Here is a 24,989-nt window from a genome sequence, read left to right on the forward strand (position 1 = left end):
TGATTTTCATTTTGGATGATCTGTCCATTGGTGAAAGTGGGGTGTTAAAGTCCCCTACTATGATTGTGTTACTGTCGATTTCCCCTTTTATGGCTGTTAGTACTTGCCTTATGTATTGAGGTGCTCCTATGTTGGGTGCATAAATATTTACAATTGTTATACCTTCCTCTTGGATCGATCCCTTGATCATTATATAGTGTCCTTCTTTGTCTCTTGTAATAGTCTTTAGTTTAAAGTCTATTTTGTCTGATATGAGAATTGCTACTCCAGCTTTCTTTTGATTTCCATTTGCATGGAATATCTTTTTCCATCCCCTCACTTTCAGTCTGTATGTGTCTCTAGGTCTGAAGTGGGTCTCTTGTAGACAGCATATATATGGGTCTTGTTTTTGTATCCATTCAGCCAGTCTGTGTCTTTTGGTGGGAGCATTTAGTCCATTTACATTTAAGGTAATTATCGATATGTATGTTCCTATTCCCATTTTCTTAAATATTTTGGGTTTGTTATTGTAGGTCGTTTCCTTCTCTTGTGTTTCCTGCCTAGAGAAGTTCCTTTAGCATTTGTTGTAAAGCTGGTTTGGTGGTACTGAATTCTCTTAGCTTTTGCTTGTCTGAAAAGGTTTTAATTTCTCCATCAAATCTGAATGAGATCCTTGCTGGGTAGAGTAACCTTGGTTGTAGGTTTTTCTCCTTCATCACTTTAAGTATATCCTGCCACTCCCTTCTGGCTTGCAGAGTTTCTGCTGAAAGATCAGCTGTTAACCTTATGGGGATTCCCTTGTGTGTTATTTGTTGTTTTTCCCTTGCTGCTTTTAATATGTTTTCTTTATATTTAATTTTTGATAATTTGATTAATATGTGTCTTGGCATGTTTCTCCTTGGATTTATCCTGTATGGGACTCTCTGTGCTTCCGGGACTTGATTAACTATTTCCTTTCCCATATTAGGGAAGTTTTCAACTATAATGTCTTCAAATATTTTCTCAGTCCCTTTCTTTTTCTCTTCTTCTTCTGGGACCCCTATAATTCGAATGTTGGTGCATTTAATGTTGTCCCAGAGGTCTCTGAGACTGTCCTCAGTTCTTTTCATTCTTTTTTCTTTATTCTGCTCTGCAGTAGTTATTTCCACTATTTTATCTTCGAGGTCACTTATCCATTCTTCTGCCTCAGTTATTCTGCTATTGATCCCGTCTAGAGTATTTTTAATTTCATTTATTGTGTTTTTCATCATTGCTTGGTTCCTCTTTAGTTCTTCTACGTCCTTGTTAAATGTTTCTTGCATTTTGTCTATTCTATTTCCAAGATTTTGGATCATCTTTACTATCATTATTCTGAATTCTTTTTCAGGTGGACTGGCTATTTCCTCTTCATTTGTTAGGTCTGGTGTGTTTTGACCCTGCTCCTTCACCTGCTGTGTGTTTTTTTGTCTTCTCATTTTGCTTATCTTACTGTGTTTGGGGTCTCCTTTTCACAGGCTACAGGTTCGTAGTTCTCGTTGTTTTTGGTATCTGTCCCCAGTGGCTAAGGTTGGTTCAGTGGGTTGTGTAGGCTTCCTGGTGGAGGGGACTAGTGCCTGTGTTCTGGTGGATGAGGCTGGATCTTGTCTTTCTGGTGGGCACGTCCACGTCTGGTGGTGTGTTTTGGGGTGTCTGTGGCCTTATTATGATTTTAGGCAGCCTCTCTGTTAATGGATGGGGCTGTGTTCCTCTCTTGCTAGTTGTTTGGCATAGGGTGTCCAGCACTGTAGCTTGCTGGTCGTTGAGTGAAGCTGGGTGTTGATGTTGAGATGGAGATCTCTGAGAGATTTTCGCCGTTTGGTATTACGTGGAGCTGGGAGGTCTCTTGTGGACCAGTGTCCTGAAGTTGGCTCTGCCACCTCAGAGGCACAGCCCTGATGCCTGGCTGGAGCACCAAGAGCCTTTCATCCACACGGCTCAGAATAAAAGGGAGGAAAAATAGAAAGAAAGAAAGAAAGAAAGAGGATAAAATAAAATAAAATAAAGCTATTATAATAAAAAATAAGAAAAAAATTATTAAGAATAAATTTATTAAGAAAAAGAAAACATTTTTTAATTTTTAAAAAATAGATTTATTAATTTTTGATAATAAAAAATAAAAAATTATTAAGAAAAAATTTATTAAGAAAAAAATTTTAATTTTTTAAAATAAAAATAAGAAAAAACTTATTAAAAATTTTTTTTAATTTTTAAAAATAGAAAATAAGGAAAAAATTATTAAGAAAACATTTATTAGGAAAAAAAAATTTTTTTTAGTTAAAAAAAAAAAAAAGGACGGACCTAACCCTAAGACTAATGGTGAAAGCAAAGCTATACAGACAAAATCTCGCCCAGAAGCATACACATATACACTCACAAAAAAAGGAAAAGGGGAAAAATTAATATATCCTGCTCCCAAAGTCCACCTCCTGAATTTGGGATGATTCGTTGTCTATTCAGGTATTCAACAAATGGAGGCACATCAAGTTGTTTGTGGAGCTTTAATCCGCGGCTTCTGAGGCTGCTGGGAGAGATTTCCCTTTCTCTTCTTTGTTCGTACAGCTCCCGGGGTTCAGCTTTGGATTTGGACCCGCTTCTGCATGTAGGTCGCCTGAGGGCGTCTGTTCCCCGCCCAGACAGAACGGGGTTAAAGGAGCAGCTGATTCGGGGGCTCTGGCTCACTCGGGCTGCGGGGAGGGAGGGGTACGGATGCGGGGCGAGCCTGCGGCGGCAGAGGCCGGCGTGACGTTGCAGCAGCCTGAGGCACGCCGTGCGTTCTCCCGGGAAAGTTGTCCCCGGATCACGGGACCCTGGCAGTGGCGGGCTGCACCGGCTCCCGGGAGGGGAGGTGTGGAGAGTGACCTGTGCTCACACACAGGCTTCTTGGCGGCGGCAGCAGCAGCCTTAGCGTCTCATGCCCGTCTCTGGGGTCCGCGCTGATAACCGCGGCTCGCGCCCGTCTCTGGAGTTCGTTTAGGCGGCGCTCTGAATCCCCTCTCCTTGCGCACCGCGAAACAAAGAGGCAAGAAAAAGTCTCTTGCCTCTTCGGCAGCTGCAGACTTTTTCCCGGACTCCCTCCCGGCTAGCTGTGGCGCACTAGCCCCTTCAGGCTGTGTTCACGCCGCCAACCCCAGTCCTCTCCCTGCGATCCGACCAAAGCCCGAGCCTCAGCTCCCAGCCCCCGCCCGCCCCGGCGGCTGAGCAGACAAGCCTCCCGGGCTGGTGAGTGCTGCTCGGCGCTGATCCTCTGTGCGGGAATCTCTCCGCTTTGCCTTCCGCACCCCTGTGGCTGCGCTCTCCTCCGTGGCTCCGAAGCTTCCCCCCTCCGCCACCCGCAGTCTCCGCCCATGAAGGACCTTCCTAGTGTGTGGAAACCTTTCCTCCTTCACAGCTCCCTCCCACGGGTGTAGGTCCCGTCCCTATTCTTTTGTCTCTGTTATTTCTTTTTTCTTTTGCCCTACCCAAGTACGTGGGGATTTTCTTGCCTTTTGGGAGGTCTGACGTCTTCTACCAGCGTTCAGTGGGTGTTCTGTAGGAGCAGTTCCACGTGTAGATGTATTTCTACTGTATCTGTGGGAAGGAAGGTGATCTCCGTGTCTTACTCTTCCGCCATCTTGCCCAGACCCCCCCCCCCGATACTACAAGTTTTAAAATAGCAGAATAAGACAGTGATTCTCTTCTTTCAGAAATCATCAAAAGTTATAATACAAAAAAAGTGCATAATATATTGAAGTAAAATTTTGGAGCAGCAGTATATGAAGTAGGGGAGCTAAATGTCCTGAAGGTCAAATGGAGATAATGGAAGATGCCTGAATCTGCAGATCTGAGACAAAACCAGCAGTGTTTGATTCTCCAAGCAAGGCAGGGTATCCTGCAGGGGCAACTATAAATTTCTTGTTTGAAAATCCAGAGAAAGTTTACATAGTCTGATGGTGGACGATTCTGGGATACACTATGACACCATAGAGAAGTGGTGGAGCTTCAGCTGAATGAGAAATCAAACAGTTGAGTGGGGTTTGACTCTAGACAGCTAGCATCCCAGAAACTGCTAATCTCTATTGGCTGTGCAAAGATAAAAGCTAAACTAACTCCCACCCACATATGCCAACAAGATACGCAATATAGTACAAGCATACTAATACACACAAACCTACATAAAAACATACTTTCACAATTTTTCTGGATCAAGAGTAAATGAACAATTAAAACAAAAGCCACAAAGGCACCCTTGGTAGGAAATTAGAGACACTATTGAACAAATAAAATTCCTTCCAAACATATTACAAGTCAAAGAATTTAATAAATCAGTCAAAGAACACCAAGTGGACATGCAACAACTCTGGAAAAATACAGAAAGAGATGAAATATGAACTACCAGAGCTCAGAAAAAAGTAGAAGATGGTAAAATAAAACTGTTCTAGAATTGTAAGTCACATTGGAAACAATATAAAGGAACCTCTGCAATATAGTGATTCTCCAGCTTGTTGGGTCACCCATCCAGGGGTATGGGATTTGATTATATTGTGAGTCCATCCCTCCTACCCTTCTTGTTGTGGTTCGTTCTTCATGTCTTTAGTTGTAGAAGATCTTTTCTGGTAGATTCCAGTCTTCTTCATTGATGGTTGTTCTGCAGATACTTGTGATTTTGGTGTGCTCATGAGAAGAAGTGAGCTCAGGGTGTTTTTACTCCATTATATTGGCTGGTCTCCTGATCCTTTAATTGGCATTTCTCTGGTTGCTAATGAGGTGGATGAACTTTTTATATGTTTATTGACCATTTTGTTTTCTTCTGTGAATTTCTTAATGTACTTCTTTGTCTATTTTTCCTTTGGTTTTCTATCTTTCCCTTCTTTATTTGAAGTCATATATATACGATTATGTTTTATGAATATCTTTTCTCAGCCTATGGATTAGGCTTTCACTATCTTATATTATTTTTCATTGACAGAAATTATTTTAGTTTAGTTTGACTGCTCAGTCTTTTTCTTTTCTTTTCTTTTTTTTTTTTTAGAAGTAGAGACTTGACCCTAGTGCCTTTTTTTTTTTTTAATGTTTTATTTATTTTTTTATTTTTATTTTTGGTTGTGTTGGGTCTTCGTTTCTGTGCGAGGGCTTTCTCTAGTTGCGGCAAGCGGGGGCCACTCTTCATTGCGGTGTGCGGGCCTCTCACTATCGCGGCCTCTCTTGTTGCGGAGCACAGGCTCCAGACACGCAGGCTCAGTAGTTGTGGCTCACGGGCTTAGTTGCTCCACGGCATGTGGGATCTTCCCAGACCAGGGCTCGAACCGTGTCCCCTGCATTGGCAGGCAGATTCTCAACCACTGCGCCGCCAGGGAAGCCCAGTCTTTTTCTTTATAGCTTGTGCCCTGCGTGCTTTTTATGAAGCCTCTTCTACTCTGAAATCACACAGTCATCTATATTTTCATCTAATTAAAATTTTTACTTTGAAATAATTTTAGATACACAGGAAATTGCAAAGATAGTACAGAGAGTTCCTCTGTACCCTTCACGCAGTTTTCCTCACAGGTCACATCTTACATAACTTTGTACAATAGCAACAGCAGGAAATTAACATTGGCACACTGTGTGTGAAAATTCTGTTATCACAAGTGTAGCTTCATGTAACCACCACCACAATCAAGGTACAGAAATATTCCTTCACCACAAAGATTTCCCTTATACTACACATTTATAGTCACACCCACTCCTCCTACCTACCATTCTTAACTCCAGGCAACCATTGATTTGTTCTCCATATGTATAACTTTGCTATATTGAGAATGTTATATAAATGGAATTATATAGTATATGACCTCTTTAAATTATTTTTTTCAGTCAGCACAAACCCATCCATGTTCCTTCCTTTATTAATAATTTGTCCCTTTCTATTGATGATAAGTGTTCCATGCTATGGATGTAGCAATATATTTAACTGTCACCAATTGTAGGTCACTTTGGTTGTTTCCAGTTTTTAACAGTGTAGGTCACTTTGGTTGTTTCCAGTTTTTAACAGTTATAAATAAAACATGAACAATCATGTAGAGGTTTTTGTGTGGATATAAGTTTTTAGTTCTCTTGAATAAATGACAAGGGGAGTGGTTGTTGAGTTTTACGGTGATTGGATGTTTTAATATATATATTTCTTTTTAATAAAAAAAAGTTTCCAGAGTGACTGCACCACTTTAAATTGCCACCAACAATTTATCAGAGATTCCGTTTCACCACATCCTTGTCAGAATTTGGTATTTTTAGTAGATGTATAAAGATATCACACCAAAGTCTTAATTTGCATTTTCCTGATGGCTAGCGATTTGAACATCTTTTCATGTGTTTATTTCTCATCTTTATATTCACTGCAATAAAGTGTATATTAATGTCTTTTCCTCATTATGTATGTTATCTATATATAAATACATACTTATATGGTACGTAATTATACATGTAGTATATAATTATATATGTTTTATATACATGTAAAATTGAGTTTTGAGAGTGCTTTATATCTTCTTGATGTAAGTCTTTTGTCACATATGTGATTTGCAAGTTTCTCCTCTTAAACTGTAGCTTGTCTTTCCACCCTTTTCATGAGGTTTTAACAGCAAATTATCATTTTGATAACATTTAATTTACTGATATTTTTCTTGTATGGTCCATGCTTTTGGTACAGTGTTTAATAACTCTTCAATGAGCCCTAGTTTCCAAAGATTTCTCCTATGTTTTAGTGTTTTATGTTTTATATTTAAGTTTATGATCCATTTTAAGTTAATTTTTATAGAAGGTGCAAGGTTTACATTCATTATTATTATTATTATTTTGCATATGGTTTTTCCAATTGCTCAGTACCATTTGTTGAAAAGGTTATTCTTCCTCCAATGAATTGCTTTTTCACTCTGTCAAAAATCACTTGACTGTACTTCTATGGGTTATTTCTGGGTTACCTATTTGGTTCTATTGATCTTTGTGTATATTCTTCTGTCAGTAGCACATGACCTTGGTTCCTGTAGCTATCTAGAAAGACAGTATTTGGTGTAATGATTCTTCCAACTTTTTTGTCTCTTTTTTCAAAAGATTGTTTTTATAGCTATTCCAGGGCCCATGCCTTTACGTGTACATTTCAGAATTAGCATGTCTGTCTACAAAACACTTATGAGTGTTTTGATAGGAATTACAGTAAGTCTCTGCATCAGTTTAAAGAGACTGGCATCTTTATATTGTTGATTATCCCAATCCATGAATATTTTTCTTATATAATTTTCCACAAAATTTTCTACATAATTTACTGTATCATATCCTTAATAGTTTATTCATTCTCTGTTGATGTGCAGCAAAAATCTGCACACATGATTTTTTTTTCCATTTATTAGAGGGATCTATATCCTGTTTCCTTGCTTAATTTATACACCTCTGCATTAACACCATAAGCTTTTAATTCTCATGGCTTTTTCTTAAGCTTTTATATCTGGAAGGGTAAGTCACTGATCTTTGTTTTCTACAAAATAACCTTTACTATTCTTGGACATTTGATCTTTCTATAAATTTTAGAATTAACGTCTTGATTTCTATGAAATAAAAGACCGAAATTGCATTAAATTTATAGCTTAATTTGGGAGAAAATGATCATATTTATGACAAAGAGGCTTCCTAACCTTAAGCATGGTGTATTTCTTTGATTATTGAGTCTTACTTAACGCTTCTCAATAAAGTTTTATTATTTTCATTAAGGTCTTTCACGTAGTTTGTTAGATTTATGCCTAAGTACTTTATATTTCAGTTACTATTTTAAATGTCATTATTTTAAATTACATTTCTTAACTCTTTGAATTTGGTATATAAAAATCTACTTGGTTTTCAGATATTGATCTTATATCCAGTAATATTTAGAAATTCTCTTAATCCTATTAGACAAGTGAATAAGAGACAAGACTAATAGAAAGTGGGAGATAGTCAAAGCATGTAGAGCTGGCCAAGGAGGAAAATCTTAGACTGCTATCTTTTTCTTCTACTTTGCTGTAATCACTTATGACACATCTGATTATGGTTCTCCTTTTGTTTTGGCCAAACACCAAAAACAAATTTGTTTACCCCTCACAAATGTGTGGATCGTATGAATGCATTTTTGTGTGTTCCTTTTTATCTGTTATCTTTATTCCATTTCTACTATTACATTTCACTTAACCCCAATTTTATATACAATAGCTAATAATTGTTGAGCTTTTTTTCCTGTATTCCAAGAAACTAAGCAAGTTGTCAGAGATCACACAGCAAGTACGTGGCAGGGCCAATAATAGAATCCAGAAGGTTTTGGCGTCAGGACTTACGTTCAACTATTTAACTGCTATTAACTACCATGGCATATTTTTCAATAGGACAGTGCAATATGTTTGTGGTTAATACTGCAATCAGTGGGGAGATACAACATGTGTTTCCAAGTAAAAATGTGGCAGGTTTAGTTTCTTCCTGGTTGACTTTGCCACCAACATGGAAATTTCATGCCATCAACATGGACCAGAGTGAGGAATTTAGAAAGTACTATAATAATTCAAGCAATTCTTATGATTCTGAATATAGGCAGCCTCCATTAAGATGAAACAGTGAAGCTACATTTATGTGATAGTTCTATGGCAGAATCAATGATACTCAGATATTAATTACATATGAGGAATGAGAGATATGTAGGAGTGGAATGTGATTGTTAGGTTTCTGACAGGAATGACCAGGCATATGGTGAAATAGAAAAGAGAGAATGTAGAATTTTATCGATAATCAGAGGTCAGTTATGAACAGGTTAAGCTAGGATGTGTGCAAAACTTCAAGGTAGGAATATATAGTGCAGGGTTAGAAATGTGGGTAGGAGATGGGAATTTGGGAGGCTTAAAATATATATTCCAATTCATCAGCATATAGGTAGCAGTTGAAGCCATGGGCTCAGGTACGATTCTTTTGTAAGAACATGTAGAAAGAGAAAACAAGTACAAGGACAGGCCAGAACAAACCCCAACATCATTGACAATTAAGGAGAAGGTTGAATGAGGTTCACATGAAGGAGACCAAGAAGGAACAGTCTGATATACAGAAGGTACTTGAGAGGTGGTTCCATAAGGAAGTAGGGAATAGTCATTCAAGTCAGTCTAGGTGAAGAGGTCAAGTAAGATATGACTGAAGTTATAGCACTAGATTTCATTAAAGTGGGGTCTGTGGATGATTCACATGAATTAAGGAATAAATGGAATTTGGAATTAAGGCTGCCACTTTAAAAGTTCAGTTTAAAGGAAAGGAGGGAGTTGGATGGTAGCTTCAAGGTTAATTTTGTAGAAATCTCATTATTTTATTATACTTTTCAAGCATCAGAACTGTTCTGTTTTGCTTTTGTGTTTATAGTCCATGTGAAATAGAAATATACATACTTTTAGGAAGGGGAAAGTGGCCTTGATTTGACCCTTAACATTAAATTTAAAAGGTGCTTAATATTAACCTAAAAGATTGACTATTCATTTATCAAAAACAGTTATGAAGTTAGGCAGATTTTTGAATATCTTTTAGAATGGAGTAATAATACTAGATTTTATGTTTCTATATGACATTTCAGAGATTTTAAAGTGATTTTCTAAACATCAGTGTCTTGGCTTTGACAGTTTCCTGTGCGGTGATATTATACAAATTTCTCCTCTCTCAGTTTTTCATCTATAAATAATGACATTGAGAATAAAAGTTCACTTTCACTAAGCACTTACTTGGGCCAGACTCTGGGATCTAAAGAACTTCTCATGTGCTATGTCCTTTAAACTTCCTGACAAGCTATGACTACAGTGGATCTCAACTTGTAAATGAGGAAACAGTAACTTACCCAAGGTTACACAGCTGGTTAGCAGAGGAACTGGGATTTGAAATTCTAGAGTCCACCTTATTCCCTGTGTCATGCCTTTTCTCCAGCATGAAGAGTAATTTGATAAGATATTGATCTAATAAGGAATTTGCTGAGGCTTAAACATGATAAAGCATGTAAAGTGTTTATCTTAGTTCCAGGTATTTATTTCAAATAGAAATTTCCTGTTATTAATGTTATAGTTTTTGTTCTGTGATTTCTTTTGAGTACTGTGGATACTCACTAGTTAATTCTAATTTTTCCTATATCACTGAAATTATAATTTAAAAATTATACATTTAACAAAAGGCATAATTTTTTCTGCCTGTATTATATATGCACATATACAAATGTACTGCATCCGTATATTTTGTTCCCCATATTTTCTGTTTTTAATGATAATTCAATTTTCCTTCTGTTCACTGTCATATTAAACTTAAGTTGAGACAATTTGCCTGTATACTGCTTCCTTCACTGTATCTTCATTTGACCTGAAAATCTATTATCAAAAGCTTTACAAATTGAATCATTAGACTGACTTTAACAGCATATTTTAGTTCAATTGCAATATCTCCATTGACTCTGAAAGCAGTTGAATTGAAAAGAAATCATGCCTTCATACTTTATGAACATGTAGGTTTCCTGTCAAACCAATGTATTATCAACTTCCTTCAAAGAGTGAAACCAAACTACCAGAACAGATTCATTTCTATCTGGAATCCTCACTTCAGTAGTTTGGCTGAAGTTCTGATTTCCAAATGCTCCACCAGAATGACCTTCAGTAGAGGTTATTCTATCTCTTCCAGTGAGTGACTACTCAGTGACACTGACAAATAACTTACAGCAGTTGTCATCTTAGATGCTGCAACAATGGATATGTCCTTTGCCACTTCGCAAATAGAAAGCAATGTTTATATACCTAATGTTAATTCATGTGGCTCTTATCTGATGAACTGATGAATTAACCAGTTTTGTAAATTGTAAATATCCCAACTTTATCTTTTAACATCTGTTTGACCTTGGATAGGGTCCTTAACTCTCTAAGCTTTAGTTCTCTCTTTAACAAAATAGGGATAATAAATTGTACCTTCATCAATTTGTTATAAGAATTATCTGAGTGAACCTTAACTCTCTAATATTTGATATATGCCATGTCCTCCTCCATCTCCCCTTAAATCCATCAGCTTTTCTACATTCCTCTCAATTTATCTATTGTTTGAGATATCTATTGTTCTAATGACTTAAAATTTCCTTATCTGGGAAAGAGGTTCATTAAGATGCATGCCTCTGTCCCTTACTAGAGGTCTTTGAGCTACACTTGTTCTAGAATCCAATTCACTGGGTTCTTTGTAGTTTATTAAAACACCTGCTCTTGGGGTTGCTGAAGTTTCCCACAGAATATGTAAAGAAGTCAATATAAACCTGGAACATGTTCCATAATACTACCTAAATTTTCAAGGACAGTTTACCTAGTAAAGGCAGTGAGCTCTACAGCTAATAATTAAAAATTAAAAGTAAAAAAATAAAAAATAAAATGAAAAAACATCTCTATGGATATAAATGACATAAATTTGACCATTTATCTTAAAATTGACAGAGATTGCCTATTCTTAACAGAGTATAACATAATTCTTAATTTTAGGGATATAAAACACTAAGTTCTAAACTCAAGGACTGAAGTTTCCTCAGTTCACCCTGAGTTGGTTTTCAATAACTTTTTCCAGGTTACATCAACCTTCAAATGATGATATGAAAAAGTTCTCCTGCAAAGAATGCTTGCTTCCAATTTGTAGCAACTTCCTTGATGTCTACTGTTTACATTTTCTAAGCAGTTAGAACAACGGCATTTTTTTTCTTTAACATCTAGATTATCATCTTCCTCTTCCCTGTGAGCAGGACACTAAGTCCACAGTATCTCTCTCTAGAGTTCAGGGTGAATTGTTAGGTGCTTGTAGGCTGGGATCAATTTTTCCATTTTTTATTTCTGTTTCAGAGCTTATAGCCTTTTTTTTTTTTAATGAAGTTCATGGTGTTCCTACTTTGTCCTTAAGAAATACATAGATCTCCTTTTTTTTTTTTTGCAGAGATGACATGGCTTAGAGGGCTTAGGTTTAATAGAATTTCTTTGAATGCTCTTCTATCTATTCTACCCTGATTTAGTTTTAAACTTTTTCTGCTGCAATAATCACCTATTTGCCTCCCCCCCAACCATGCCACTATCAATCTTTTTCCAAACTTTGTCTCCAAAATTTTGACTGTCTTAGGTTGTCTGTACTGTTTCTACTCACAACATTTCTGACATCGTGTGTGACCTTTATTGCCACACCAGCCAATTCTCCAACTCTATGGAAACCAACTTTCTGTCCTAAAATTTAATTCAGTTTTAACCCTAACTTCTGTAGTTGTGCGGACCCTACAGGTTAAGGGCTTATTCCCACAAGACTGCCACAACTTCAGAGGCCAATCACAATCCTCAGGTTGCCACCTGTATTTCTGACCAGTTGGCTTTTAACTGAGGAATTTCACCAAACCCTCCTCAGTTTCAATAACTTGGTAGAATGGCTCACAGAAATTGGGAGAACACTTTACTTACTATTACCAGTTATTATAAAGGATACAACTCAGGAAAAATGAAAGAGAAAAGATACATAGACCAAGGTCCAGAAAGGTCCCAAACACAGTAGCTCTGTCCTCGTAAAGTTGAGGTATGCCAACCTCCCAGCATATAGATGGCTTCACCAAACCAGAAGCTCTCTGAACCCCATTGTTAAGGGGTTTTTATGGAAGTTTCAGTTAGACATGATTGATGAAATCATTAGCCATTGGTGATTGAACTCAGTCTCCAGTCCCTTTCCCCTCTCCAGAGGTCCAAGTGTGAGGCTGAAATTTCCAACCCTCTAATCACATGGTTGATTCCTCTGGCAACCAGCCACCATCCAGAAGGAATCTATAGGCCCATCAAAAGTCACCTCCTTAGAACAAAAGGCAATCCTATCACTCTACCACTCAAGACATTCAAGGGATTTAGAGCTCTGTGTCGGGAACTGGGGACAAAGAACAAATATATATTTCTTACCGTATCAAGAGTTGATTGTGGGCTTTTCTTGGTACTTTGATAAAATATAAACTCCTTGAGTTTGTACATGGCTGCATTAGATGTGGTCTCTATTGCTAAGCATCATCTTGCACCACTCTTCCCTGGGCTTGCTATACTGCAGCACACTAGGTTTTCTGTTTTTCTGTTGCTCTGTACCTTTATACTCTCTTTACTTTTTTATTGTCTTTTTAAAATCAGATATATATTTTAAAACAGTTTTAGGTATACAGAAAAAGTAAGCAGAAAGTACAGAGTTTCCCATATACTTCCTCACCCACTGACATATAGTGTCTCCTATCATTAATGTATATGTATACATTTATTACAATTGATAAGTCAATATTGATACATTATTATTGACTAAAATCCATAATTTACACTAGAGTTCACACTTCATATTGTGTGGGTTCTGACACATGCATAATATTTGTCTACCATTACAGTGTCAGAGTATCTTGCAGAATATTTCAACTACTCTAAAAATCTCCTATGCTCCATCGCTTCCTTCCTCCCTATTCCCCTTTGGAACTCTTGGCAACCACTGATCTTTTAACTGTCTGCATAGTTTTGCCTTTTCCAGAATGTCACATAGTTGGGATTATATAGTATATAGCCTTTTCAGATTGGTTTTCTTGCACCCGACAATATGCATTTAAGACTTCTCCATGTCTTTTGGACTATTAATAGTGTATTTCTTTTTAGTGCTGAATACTATTCCATTGTCTGGATGTACAATAGTTTATCCATTTGCCTACTGAAGGGCATCTAGTGTGCTTCCAAGTTTTGGCAATTATGAATAAAGCTGCTGTAAACATCCATGTGCAGGTTTTTGTGTGGACATACATTGTCAGCTCCTTTGGATAAACAACGAGGAGTACAACCAATGAATTGTGCTAAAATATGTTTAGTTTTGTAAGAAACTGCCAAACTATCTTCCAAAGTGTCTGTACCATTTTTAATTCCCACCAGCAGTGAATGAGAGTTCCTGTTGTTCCATATCCTCATCAGTATTTGGCATTCTCAGTGTTCTGGATTTTGGACATTCTAATAGGTTAACTAATAGCAATATATAAGCTGTGAGAAGAAGGTGACATCCACAATGCCATCATCAGTAAAGACATTTTTTCCTGGTCTTTTGATCTCTTAGGTGAGTTACCACTGATAATGATCTATGCAAATTTGACCTGTTTTACAGATCATTATATGGATAAGTGAATAAGACCTTGTAGATAAAATAGTGCCATGTTAAACATTTATGCCCCAGTGTTCAGGGTTTGCCACCAGCAGTGCTCACTCAGAATCCAATACTGCAAGAGATTTGAACTGTGATCTTCTAGACAGGAAAAAAAAAATCATATCCAGAGAATATTGTAATCTAGTCTTGCTACCAACACAATACAAATATTTATATGTGATTATTATTTAATAAACTATTAAATATCTCCTTTCATCAATGTAGACATGTGGAGAGATTATTAAAAGTATCCTGTAAACAGATCTTAATCTGGGTTCTGAGTATGCTTCCTATATGTTATTATCTTAAAAATGACTCAATACCTTTGTGTTCATTTAACTCATTAATCGAATGATGTGTGGATTAAATGAATTAATGAATATAAACTGAGTAACATAATTACAGGCACATATTGTGTCCACTGAATGTTAACTATTCAGCATTATTGTTATTCTTACACTGTGTCTTTAATTATGAAGAATGCTGATATATATGGCAGGTATACTATATATCACAGTCTAAACCAGGGCACCACAATCTTACACAGTGGTTTGACCACCCAGGAAGTAGCATTTGGGAGAGCCTAGTGGTAGTCAACCTGGAAATCAAAGCAGTTAGGAATCTCTTTGGGGACTATCTAGAGCTCTTCTCTATGGAATAAAATTATAACTTCTGAGGGGAAACATTGCTCACACAATAAAGGTTTTTTCTTTTGCTTTGACAGTTTCTAATAGGGAACTATGTAAGAAGGACAACCAGCACCTTTTCTCTTTGTTTATAAATTTAATCAAAGTTCCCATTTTGCTTGTTTGTAAGTCAAATTAATTGTGTTCTAGATTATTCCATGTGAATTTTTACCATGTAAGGTAATATCTGAAATGCAAGATGTCAGGCCCGTTTGAAAAACATATCTATAAACTGTAAGTCTTACACATATTACGTGATGTCTTTCCCTCTGGACACTAGATTTTAATATCTGTTGTTTCATGACAACAAATTTCATGTTAATAGAACTAGAATGGCAGAAATGGTTTCTACAAATACCTAGACAAGAAAATTGCATAGTCTCTTCTGAGTTGAATGCAGTCTTAAAAGACAGTAATATGCAGGATTTCATTGCTGAACTCCCTGCCTACTTCTCCAAATAATGTTATTTTTGTAGATATGTTTATGTATATAATAATGGAAATGTTGACTTTAAAAATACATAATAATTATAATTAAATAATTATTTGTATACTGAGTTTTCATTTAACAAGATATCATGTACATGCATATTTATGTTTACACATACATATATAACAAAGTGATTTTAACTGTTGTATAGCATTGCTCTGAATTGATTATCCATGAGGCCTTTAATAAACCCTTGGTTATTGTATGTGTAGGTTATTCAGATTTTTTTCCTACTATAAATAGCATTGTACTAATATCCTTGTTACATTTTTTTCATATTTGCATGAGTATTTCCTTAATATTAATTAGTGAAAATTAAATACAATTTTCTTGTAGGATATTTTCCTACTATGTATTCAAAGTATTAAAAATGTGCATGTCCATGAAACTGTGCATTTCCTTAACCCATAATTTCACTTATGCTTTTATTAAGTGCTTCCCTTATAACAGTCTTTGAATTAGTATATACATGGATTCATATAATTATTTACACATACAGGTGTTTTTTTCTCTACTTTTTATTATGTTTTCTTGATTAGTCTATTTTCCCAGTTTGTATTTAACATTTCTGTTTTGAAAAGTTCTCATCTATTCTCAATTTTTATTCTTATGAGTAAAATTTACAATCATTTACTTACATTCTAAAAATAAAATCAACTGTCATTTTAAAAATTGATGCTTTTCATTTATATCTATATTTAAAAACACTTGGCACTCTAAACGAGCTAATATTCCAACAAATGGAGATCCTTCCTTTTATCTTCTTTTTTTTTTTTTTTTTTTAAATTTTTATTTATTTATTTATTTATGGCTGTGTTGGGTCTTCGTTTCTGTGCGAGGGCTTTCTCTAGTTGTGGCAAGTGGGGGCCACTCTTCATTGCGGTGCGCAGGCCTCTCACTATCACGGCCTCTCTTGTTGCGGAGCACAGGCTCCAGACGCGCAGGCTCAGTAATTGTGGCTCACGGGCCTAGTTGCTCCGCGGCATATGGGATCTTCCCAGACCAGGGCTCGAACCCGTGTCCCCTGCATTGGCAGGCAGATTCTCAACCACTGCGCCACCAGGGAAGCCCTTTCTTTTATCTTCTTATAACTGTTTTTCTTGATTTTCATTCTAACTTTGTTGGTTTCTGTTCCGGTAGTGCTGGTGAAAACACTGTCTTGTATTTGATCTCTTATAACTTTAGAGCAGAGCTTCCAAACTTTGTTCTGTGAAGCATTAGTTTTTGTAGAATTTTAATAGATTTTACAAATGCGCTATTTTTCCTGGGGTGGAATTTAGGTCTAATGGGTTTGATGTACTCCCATTTGTTTCTTTTTACTTTGTTGCCCTTGCTTGAGGAGACAGATCCAAAAAATATATAGCTAACACCAGTGTCAAAGAGCTTACTGCCTATGTTTTCTTCTAGGATTTTTATGGTTTCAGGTCTTACATTTAAGTCTTTAATCCATTTTGAGGATTTTTGTTGTCCATTGTCTACTTTTATTCATTTGCATGTAGCTGTCCAGTTTTTCCAACACCATTTATTGAAGAGACTTTTTCCCATTGTGTATTCTTGCCTCATTTGTCATAGAATAGTTGACCATATAAACATGGGTTTTTTTCTGGACTTTCTATTCTGTTTCATTGATCTGTACATCTGTTTTATTTTGCCAGTATCGTACTGTTTTGATTATATAGCTTTGTAGTATAGTTTGAAGTCAAGGAGTGTGCTACCTCCAGCTTTGTTCTTTCTCAAGATTGCTTTGACTATTTGGAGTCTTTTGTGGTTCCATACAAATTTCAGGATTATTTGTTCTAGTTCTGTGAAAAATGCCATGAATATTTTGGTAGGGATTGCATTGAATCTATAGATTTCTTTTGGTAGTATGGCTATTTTATCAGTATTAATTCTTCCAATCCATATATCTTTTCCATATATTTGGGTTGTCTTTAATTTCTTTCATCAATTTCGTATAGTTTTAAATGTACAGATATTTCACCTCCTTGGTTAAATTTATTTCTAGGTATTGTATTCTTTTTGATGCAATTGTAAATTTTTTAAAAATTCTCTTTCTAATAGTTTGTTATTAGCATACAGAAATGCAGCAGATTTATGTATATTAATCTTGTATCCTGCAAATTTACTGAATTTATTTATTAGTTCTAGTAGTTTTTTGGTGGAGCCTTTACAGTTTTCTATATATGGTTTCATACAGTCTGCAAAACATGACAGTTTTGCTTCTTCCTTTCCAATTGTGATGCCTTTTATTGTTTTTCTTGTCTTATTGCTGTGGCTAGGACTTCCAATAATATGTTGAATAAAAGTGGTGAGAGTGGACATCCTTGTCTTTGTCCTGATCTTAGAGGAAAAGTTTTCATCTTTTCATCATTGAGTGTGATGTTAGCTATGGATCTGTAATATACGGCCTTTATTATGTTGAGGTATGTTCCCTTTATACCCACTTTGTTGAGAGTTTTTATCATACATTGATGTTGAATTTTATCAAATTATTTTCCTATATCTATTGATGTGATCATATGATTTTTATCCTTCTTTTTGTTAAGGTGATGTATCGCATTATTTATTGATTTTGTGTACTTTGAGCCATCCTTGCATCCCTGGAATAAATCCTACTTGATTATGGTGTTTGATTTTTTTAAATCTGTTATTGAATTTGGTTTACTAACGTTTTACTGAGAATTTTTATATCTATATTCATCAGGGATATTGGCCTGTAATTTTCTTTTTTTGTAGTGTCTTTGTCTTGTATTTATATCAGCGTACTGCTGGCCTTGTAGAATGTTTATCCAATAAGGCATTAATATCCCAAATATATACAGAAGTCATGTAACCCAGTAGGAAAAAATATGATTGAAAAATAGGCAGAGGACCTGAATAGACATTTTTCTAAAGAAGACATAATATGGCCAACAGGTGCATGAAAAGATGGTCAGCATCATTAAGCATCAGGGAAATGCATATTAAAACCACAGTAAGGGACTTCCCTGATGATGCAGTGGTTAAGAATCTGCCTGCCAATGCAGGGGACATGGGTTCGAGCCCTGGTCTGGGAAGATTCAATATGCTGTGGAGCAACTAAGCACGTGTGCCACAACTACTGAGCCTGTGCTCTAGAGCCCACGTGCCACAACTACTGAAGCCCATGCACCCAGAGTCTGTGCTCCACAACAAGAGAAGTCACAACAATGAGAAGCCCGTGCACCGCAACGAAGAGTAGCCCCCGCTCGCCACGACTAGAGAAAGCCCGCACGCAACAACGAAGACCCAATGCAGCCAAAAATAAATAAATAAATGTATAAAATAAAATAAAACCACAGTGAAATTTCACTTCACACCAGTCAGAATGGCTATTATCCAAAAGACAAGAAATAACAAGTGTTAGTGAGGATGTGGAGAAAAGGGAACTCTCATGCACTGTTGGTGGGAATGTAAACTGATAAAACCACTAGGGAAAGCAGTATGAAGGTTCCTCAAAAAATAAAAAAATAAAAAAATAGAACTATGATATGATCCAGCAATTCCACTTTTAGGTATTTATATGAAGAAGACAAAAACACTTACTCAAAATGATATATGACCCCCCAATGTTCATTGAAGCATTATTTACAATAGCCAAGATATGGAAACGGCCTGTGCCCATAAACAGATGAATGGATAGAGAAGGTGTGGTATGTGTGTATATATATATACACACACACACACAATAGATTATTGCACACCATAAAAGAAATGAAATCTTGCCATTTGTGACAAAATGGTTGGACCTAGAGGGTATTATTCTGAGTGAAATAAGTCAGAGAAGACGAATATTGTATGATTTAACTTGTATGTAAAATCTAAAAAACAAAGCAACATAAAAACATAACAAAGCAGAAACAGAATCATAGATAAAGAGAACAAATGGCTGGTTGCCAGAGAGGAGGAGGGTAGAGGGGTGAGCACAGTAGATGATGGGGATTAAGAGGTACAGACTTCCTGTTATGAAGTAAGTAAGTCACAGGGATGTAATGTACAGCATGAGACATAACAGTCAATAACAATGTAGTAACTTTGTACGGTGACAGATGTTAACTAGACTTATCATGGTGATCATTTTTGTAATGTATCCAATGTATAAAATATATAAAAATGTATAAAAATACTGAATCACTATGCTGTACACCTGAAACTAATATAATATTTTAAGTCAATTATACTTGAATAAAAAAAAATAAGCACATAGCCTGGTGTGGAAATAAGAAAAGGTCCTATGGGGAAAAGTTATGTGTCCAAATTTATATTAGGAGGAGGAAGATTCTACTATTTCATCAAATCTCCTAACTCTATTAACCTGTTCTTCTCTGATGGATTGATTTGTTCCATATATTCTACTAACCTCCTTAGAAATAGAAAATATGCATGCTGTTACTTCCCCTTCATACCAACAATCAATCATAGTATTCTTAAACACTGAGTCTGGATTTGGCCTCAGAATTTTTTCCAACATGTTGCCCTACTCTGGACAGTCACTAACATGCCATTGAAGTTGGCAAATGGAATAAAATTCATATGCCATCTGTTCCTACAATCTGTTCCTGCTTTCATGTTTAGATTAGATAGTGTAGGTTTATATGCATGTGTATTTCAATATTACATATTTGATTTTGAACATATATTATTTTTCCTTTAACTGATCTCATAGTCTTGCCTCTCTCCTTTTTAAGAAACAAACAAAAAAACAGAGCACACCATATTTAATAAGCTTAATAGCAGCTAAAATATTCTGATATCATTTGATACAAATATTATTTGAATATGTAGACACAAACTCTGCATGTTCTCATTCCTTCATTTTTACCTTTTAAAAATTTATATAAGTAAAATTTACTAGTTGCGTACAGTTCTATGAGTGTTGAAAAATGCAGTTATATTCACTAATGCAGTCAAGATTCAGAATAGTCCCATCATCTTCTCCCACTCAAATTCCTTCATGTTTCAGCTTTGTGGTCACCTCCTTTCACCTATCCTAACTCTTGGAAACTGTTGATCTGTTCTCCATTCCTATAGTTTTACCTTTTCTAAAATGTTATAGAAATGAATTATATGATGTATATAATATATAGCTTTTTGGGTCTGACTTCCTCCACTTAAAAAAATGCAGCGGGAATTCATCCATATTGTTACATGTATTCACCCCTCTTGATTGCTAAGTAGTAGTCCATTTTATGGATGTGTAACATTTTATTTATTCACCTGCTGAAGGACATTTGTATTGTTTCCAATTTTTGGCGATTATGAATAGTTGTACTATAAACATTAGAACAGAGTTTTTGTGTAAACCTAAGTTTTCATTTTCTTGGACAAAGAAGTAGAGTTTCTCACTAATATGATAAGTGAAGGTTTAACTTTAGAAGAAACTGCCATAATGGCTGTAGCATTTTGCATTCCCACCACAATACACAAAAGTTCTCATTGTTTCACATGCTCACCGGAACTTGATATTTCACTTAAATTTTTTTTTTACAAAGGAAAATCTCTCAGTTAACAGAGACAATATGAATTCAAATTTTCTATGAGTGGAATATATAGTGTTTTAGGGTAACAGGTAATTAATCAATAATTATCAAATTATGAAGTATTTTCTTCCTGCCATCTGAATCTAACTTGCATGACCTTGATTTATATCTTGACATATCAACTTGATGATAGCACTCTGGTCAAATAATATACTTTGTGGTTTTAAATAGCCTTTTCCTAATGACTAATCTCACTGATGACCTTTTAATGTGTTTGTTATCCATATACCTTTTTTGGGTTAAGTGTCTGTTCAGATCTTTTACCCAGTTCTTAATTGGGTCATTTACTTTCTTATTCTTGATCACCTAACCTTTCAGGATAATCTTGATTTCTCTGGATTAGCTACACTTAAGGCCCTGCTGTGTGGCTCTTTGTGCCTCATTTTAGGCTACTGTTCAGCAAATAGATTGACTTAAGCATTACTAAAGAGATGTTTGTATCGAAACAGCCACTGTTCATTTATTATTGGTAATTGTAGAATTCTTAAAAGTCTATATCAAAAAAAAAAAAAGAGTTCAATCACACCTTACTTAATGAAGCAAACTCAACTAATGGGAACTTCAGACAATTGCTGTAACTATTTTAAAGATGCTTGAGAAGACAACATAAGTTTTGGGAAATGTATTCATATATACACATATATGTGCACAGTTAAATATATAAACCCCTCAGGCACTCACTTAGAGATAATTTATTCCTTATTTTGCAAATAATTCTAGCAATTTGTGTTTTCAATTCTTAAATCATAGACAAGAAATTTGAATTGAGGTAGAGACTGCTAAAGGCTGATTCAAAGCTTGCTACAAGGGAAGATTACTGATAATCTTTTAGAGAGATGAATAAGATTGTAGATAAAGAGGTTTTTTTAAAAGCAAGCAGTTTGGGATGAGACCATTTAGAAATTTATATGTAAAGCATTCAGTTCTTCTATACTGTGGTCAGATAATACATTTTGCAAATGATAAGTGTTAAACATTGAAAGTAGCATTAGGTTTAGCATTCTCCTTTTAATAGAAGAGTGTGTATAAATCATCTAAGAGAATTTTCTATAAAATATGGAAATTGTTTCATAGTTATATGTGGTGATAAAAAGGAACTAAGTTAGAGTTCACATTTCTAGAGCTACAGCCCCTTATATGTTACAGATAATTGTCTGACAATGTCACAGAAACCTATGACTGTGTCTTAACATTTAAGAAAAAGACTTTCTGCTACACTGGAATAATTTTCTTGTTACAATAAGATACTGATGCTGAAGGCAATCAGGATACTCACTTTGAAGTAGCAGAAATATGTTAAAACAACAACAAAAACGTTATTATAGTAGAAAATAACATATGCTTATGTATAAGTAGAGATTTAAAGAAATATATTTTTGAAATGACCAAGATATCCCTTCTGTACATCTTCACTTTTGCACATTATTCTCAATTATTTATTTGGATTTCTTGGAAATATCCTGTGCCTCTGTTCTGACGCTTCATTTTTATCTCACCTCCTAGATCCAGGATATCCAGGGAGTGCTTTACTGTTGGTTTTAACTTACTCCTACTCATTCCGAGTATTTTGCTAAAATCCAAACTCTTTTCTTTTCTTTTTTATAGGATAAACTGGTTTTACCTAATTATTTCTTCTGTATCTTTTTCAGTTTCAAGTTGTGATTTCCATTTCCATTATGGCATATTCTTTTATTATTTCCCAGCTCCTTCAAAGAGCTAGACACTTTCAAGAAAGAAGAACTTTGGCTTTTGATTTAGGAATTAGAATTCCAAATAAGTCACAATGCTCCCCCTCTTTTATAATAAGTAAATATTGCAGGTAATTGCATATATGTTACTTCCTGTAAATCATCTTTCCAACTTGAAGAGACCCTTTAAGTTCAGTGAGTTCTCTAAGCGTAAAATTGATGTGACGCTCATGAATCACCAACACATCTGAATGAAGATGACCTCATGGTTAAAGAGGTAATTTGAATTCATTGTACTTTTAAGACAAATGCAATATTCAGCTTTTTATTGGCAGGTAATTAATCAATATGTATCAAATTGTGAAGAATTTTATCCCTGCCAACTACTTCTGACTTGCTTGACCCTGATTTATATCGTTGTTATACCAACTTAAATAGTTTGCTGTCTTGGGTTAAATATATTATTTAAATAGAAATATTCAGATGAGCAATAGAAATTTCAGAGTTAAATATATTCATTCCCAAACCTGAATTCAGCACTGCATGCCTTAGTAATTGTTGGCACTTTATAGCAAAACACTTAGCTGTGATCAATTGTAGCTTTCTCAGTAAAATCCCAGAGCTCATCTCTAGGACGAACATGTGGTTAAAGCAAAGAGGGTGGAGGGATGAAAGGTGTTAAAAAATTGCTTAGCTGAGTCTGACATTTTACCTTTTAAATATTAATTATACTGTGGGCTTCTTCCTATTTACATACCTAAGTGTTTGCTTGGGACATAAATGGTACTAAATTGTCTTGAGAAAGCCATAGAGCATCTTTGTTAGATAAAACTTCTTGCAGCTGGTAATTTTTGGCAATTAATATTATGAATGCTAATGCGATGGGGAGAAGGGAAGGCACTTCCAGGATGCCACTTATCTCTGTAAAACGAAAGAAAATGTCAGAAGTGGTGAGCCTGCTGAGAGTATTACTTCTGGGAAGGAAATAGATGGCAAATGTTAAAATTATCATATTTATGGACAGGCTAGAATTTTAAGACTGGGATATCTAATAAATAGTCTAGTAAATAGAGTTTATTGTAAATATTTTTAAATACTTGTTTTGGATTATTTAACACTGAAGGTTTTTTAAAAAGTTATACTGAATATATTACTGGCCCAAAGTAACAACTGAAAGTAGATTCACAGAAATTAGCTCATTTGATTTTCTCAGTAATTGGTAAGGAATTAGGGGCAGTTCAGTTGATGCTATAGAGTTAATTAGAGATAAACATTAAAATGAGATATGTATTAGGATAAAGATGAGCTTGATGGTTAAAAATGTAAAAGCCTGGAGTTATGAGAAACAAAATGTCAGCAAACCTATTGGAATCTACTGCTTAGATACAGAATTGTCATCATGTTTCAGAGTAGTTACATTCTCTTACATTTTCCAAGTGAATTAAAAAGTAGCTGTTCTATCACTGCTCATTAGGCTATGTAATTTAAGCCAGACTAACTCTCCACTGGAAAGAAGGTAGGAGGAGATCAGTAACAGGCATTATTAACATATGCATTGTTTACAATTCAGAAACGAAAATAAATTCTATCATCTTGTACATTTTCCATTTATGATATGAGGAACTCTGAGTTTCAGCTTATGCTAGTTACTCCAAGATTTCAAATTGCCAGGTAAATTAATATCACAAGGATTTAGGAAATACATAGTTTTAAATATCTTGGATTGTATTTTTGAGTCAGGTGTAGGCTTGATTTATGGTGACTGTGAAACAATATCAATAGTATTTTGATTAGTAAGGGAGAGAGTCTTCTTTTTATGTTGAAACATAGCAGTAAGAATAAATATATTTTATTTTGTTATGCTCATTTGTATGTAAAGATAGGAGGAAGGTTACTGAAATAAAATAAACATTCCTAGTTTTGTGTGACAGTCTAAATCTTCCGTTTCAATTATTCTGTCCCATAATGCCCACAAGCACATTTGCAAGTGGCATGTCATGTATACTAATTTTTTGTCTGTTAAACAGTCACTATTTAAAGAAAACATAAGAAACGTGATAAATTAAGAAAATATTCGTCTTTTTTATTTTAATTCATCAAGCCTTCATTAAACATCTGCTTTGTATCTTCAGATCTGCAAGGAAAAAGAAATAAATAATATTGTTTTGTGTTAAAGAACCTACTTAATTTTTTTTCAGAAACAAATTTGTAAATGTGAAAAAATTGAAATGTAAATATGAGTGGGCACTGAAAAGGATACATACAAGACAGCTCCCATAAAGAGTTGATTTGAATAGTATATAAGAAAAAAGTACAGAATTATTTCCATTTAGGTAGCTCTAAACATTGATATTGCAAGGTTGATAGTGTGCTCTAGTTT

Source organism: Eubalaena glacialis, chromosome 9 (genome assembly GCF_028564815.1).
Source record: "Eubalaena glacialis isolate mEubGla1 chromosome 9, mEubGla1.1.hap2.+ XY, whole genome shotgun sequence".
NCBI classification, from domain to species: Eukaryota; Metazoa; Chordata; class Mammalia; order Artiodactyla; family Balaenidae; genus Eubalaena; species Eubalaena glacialis.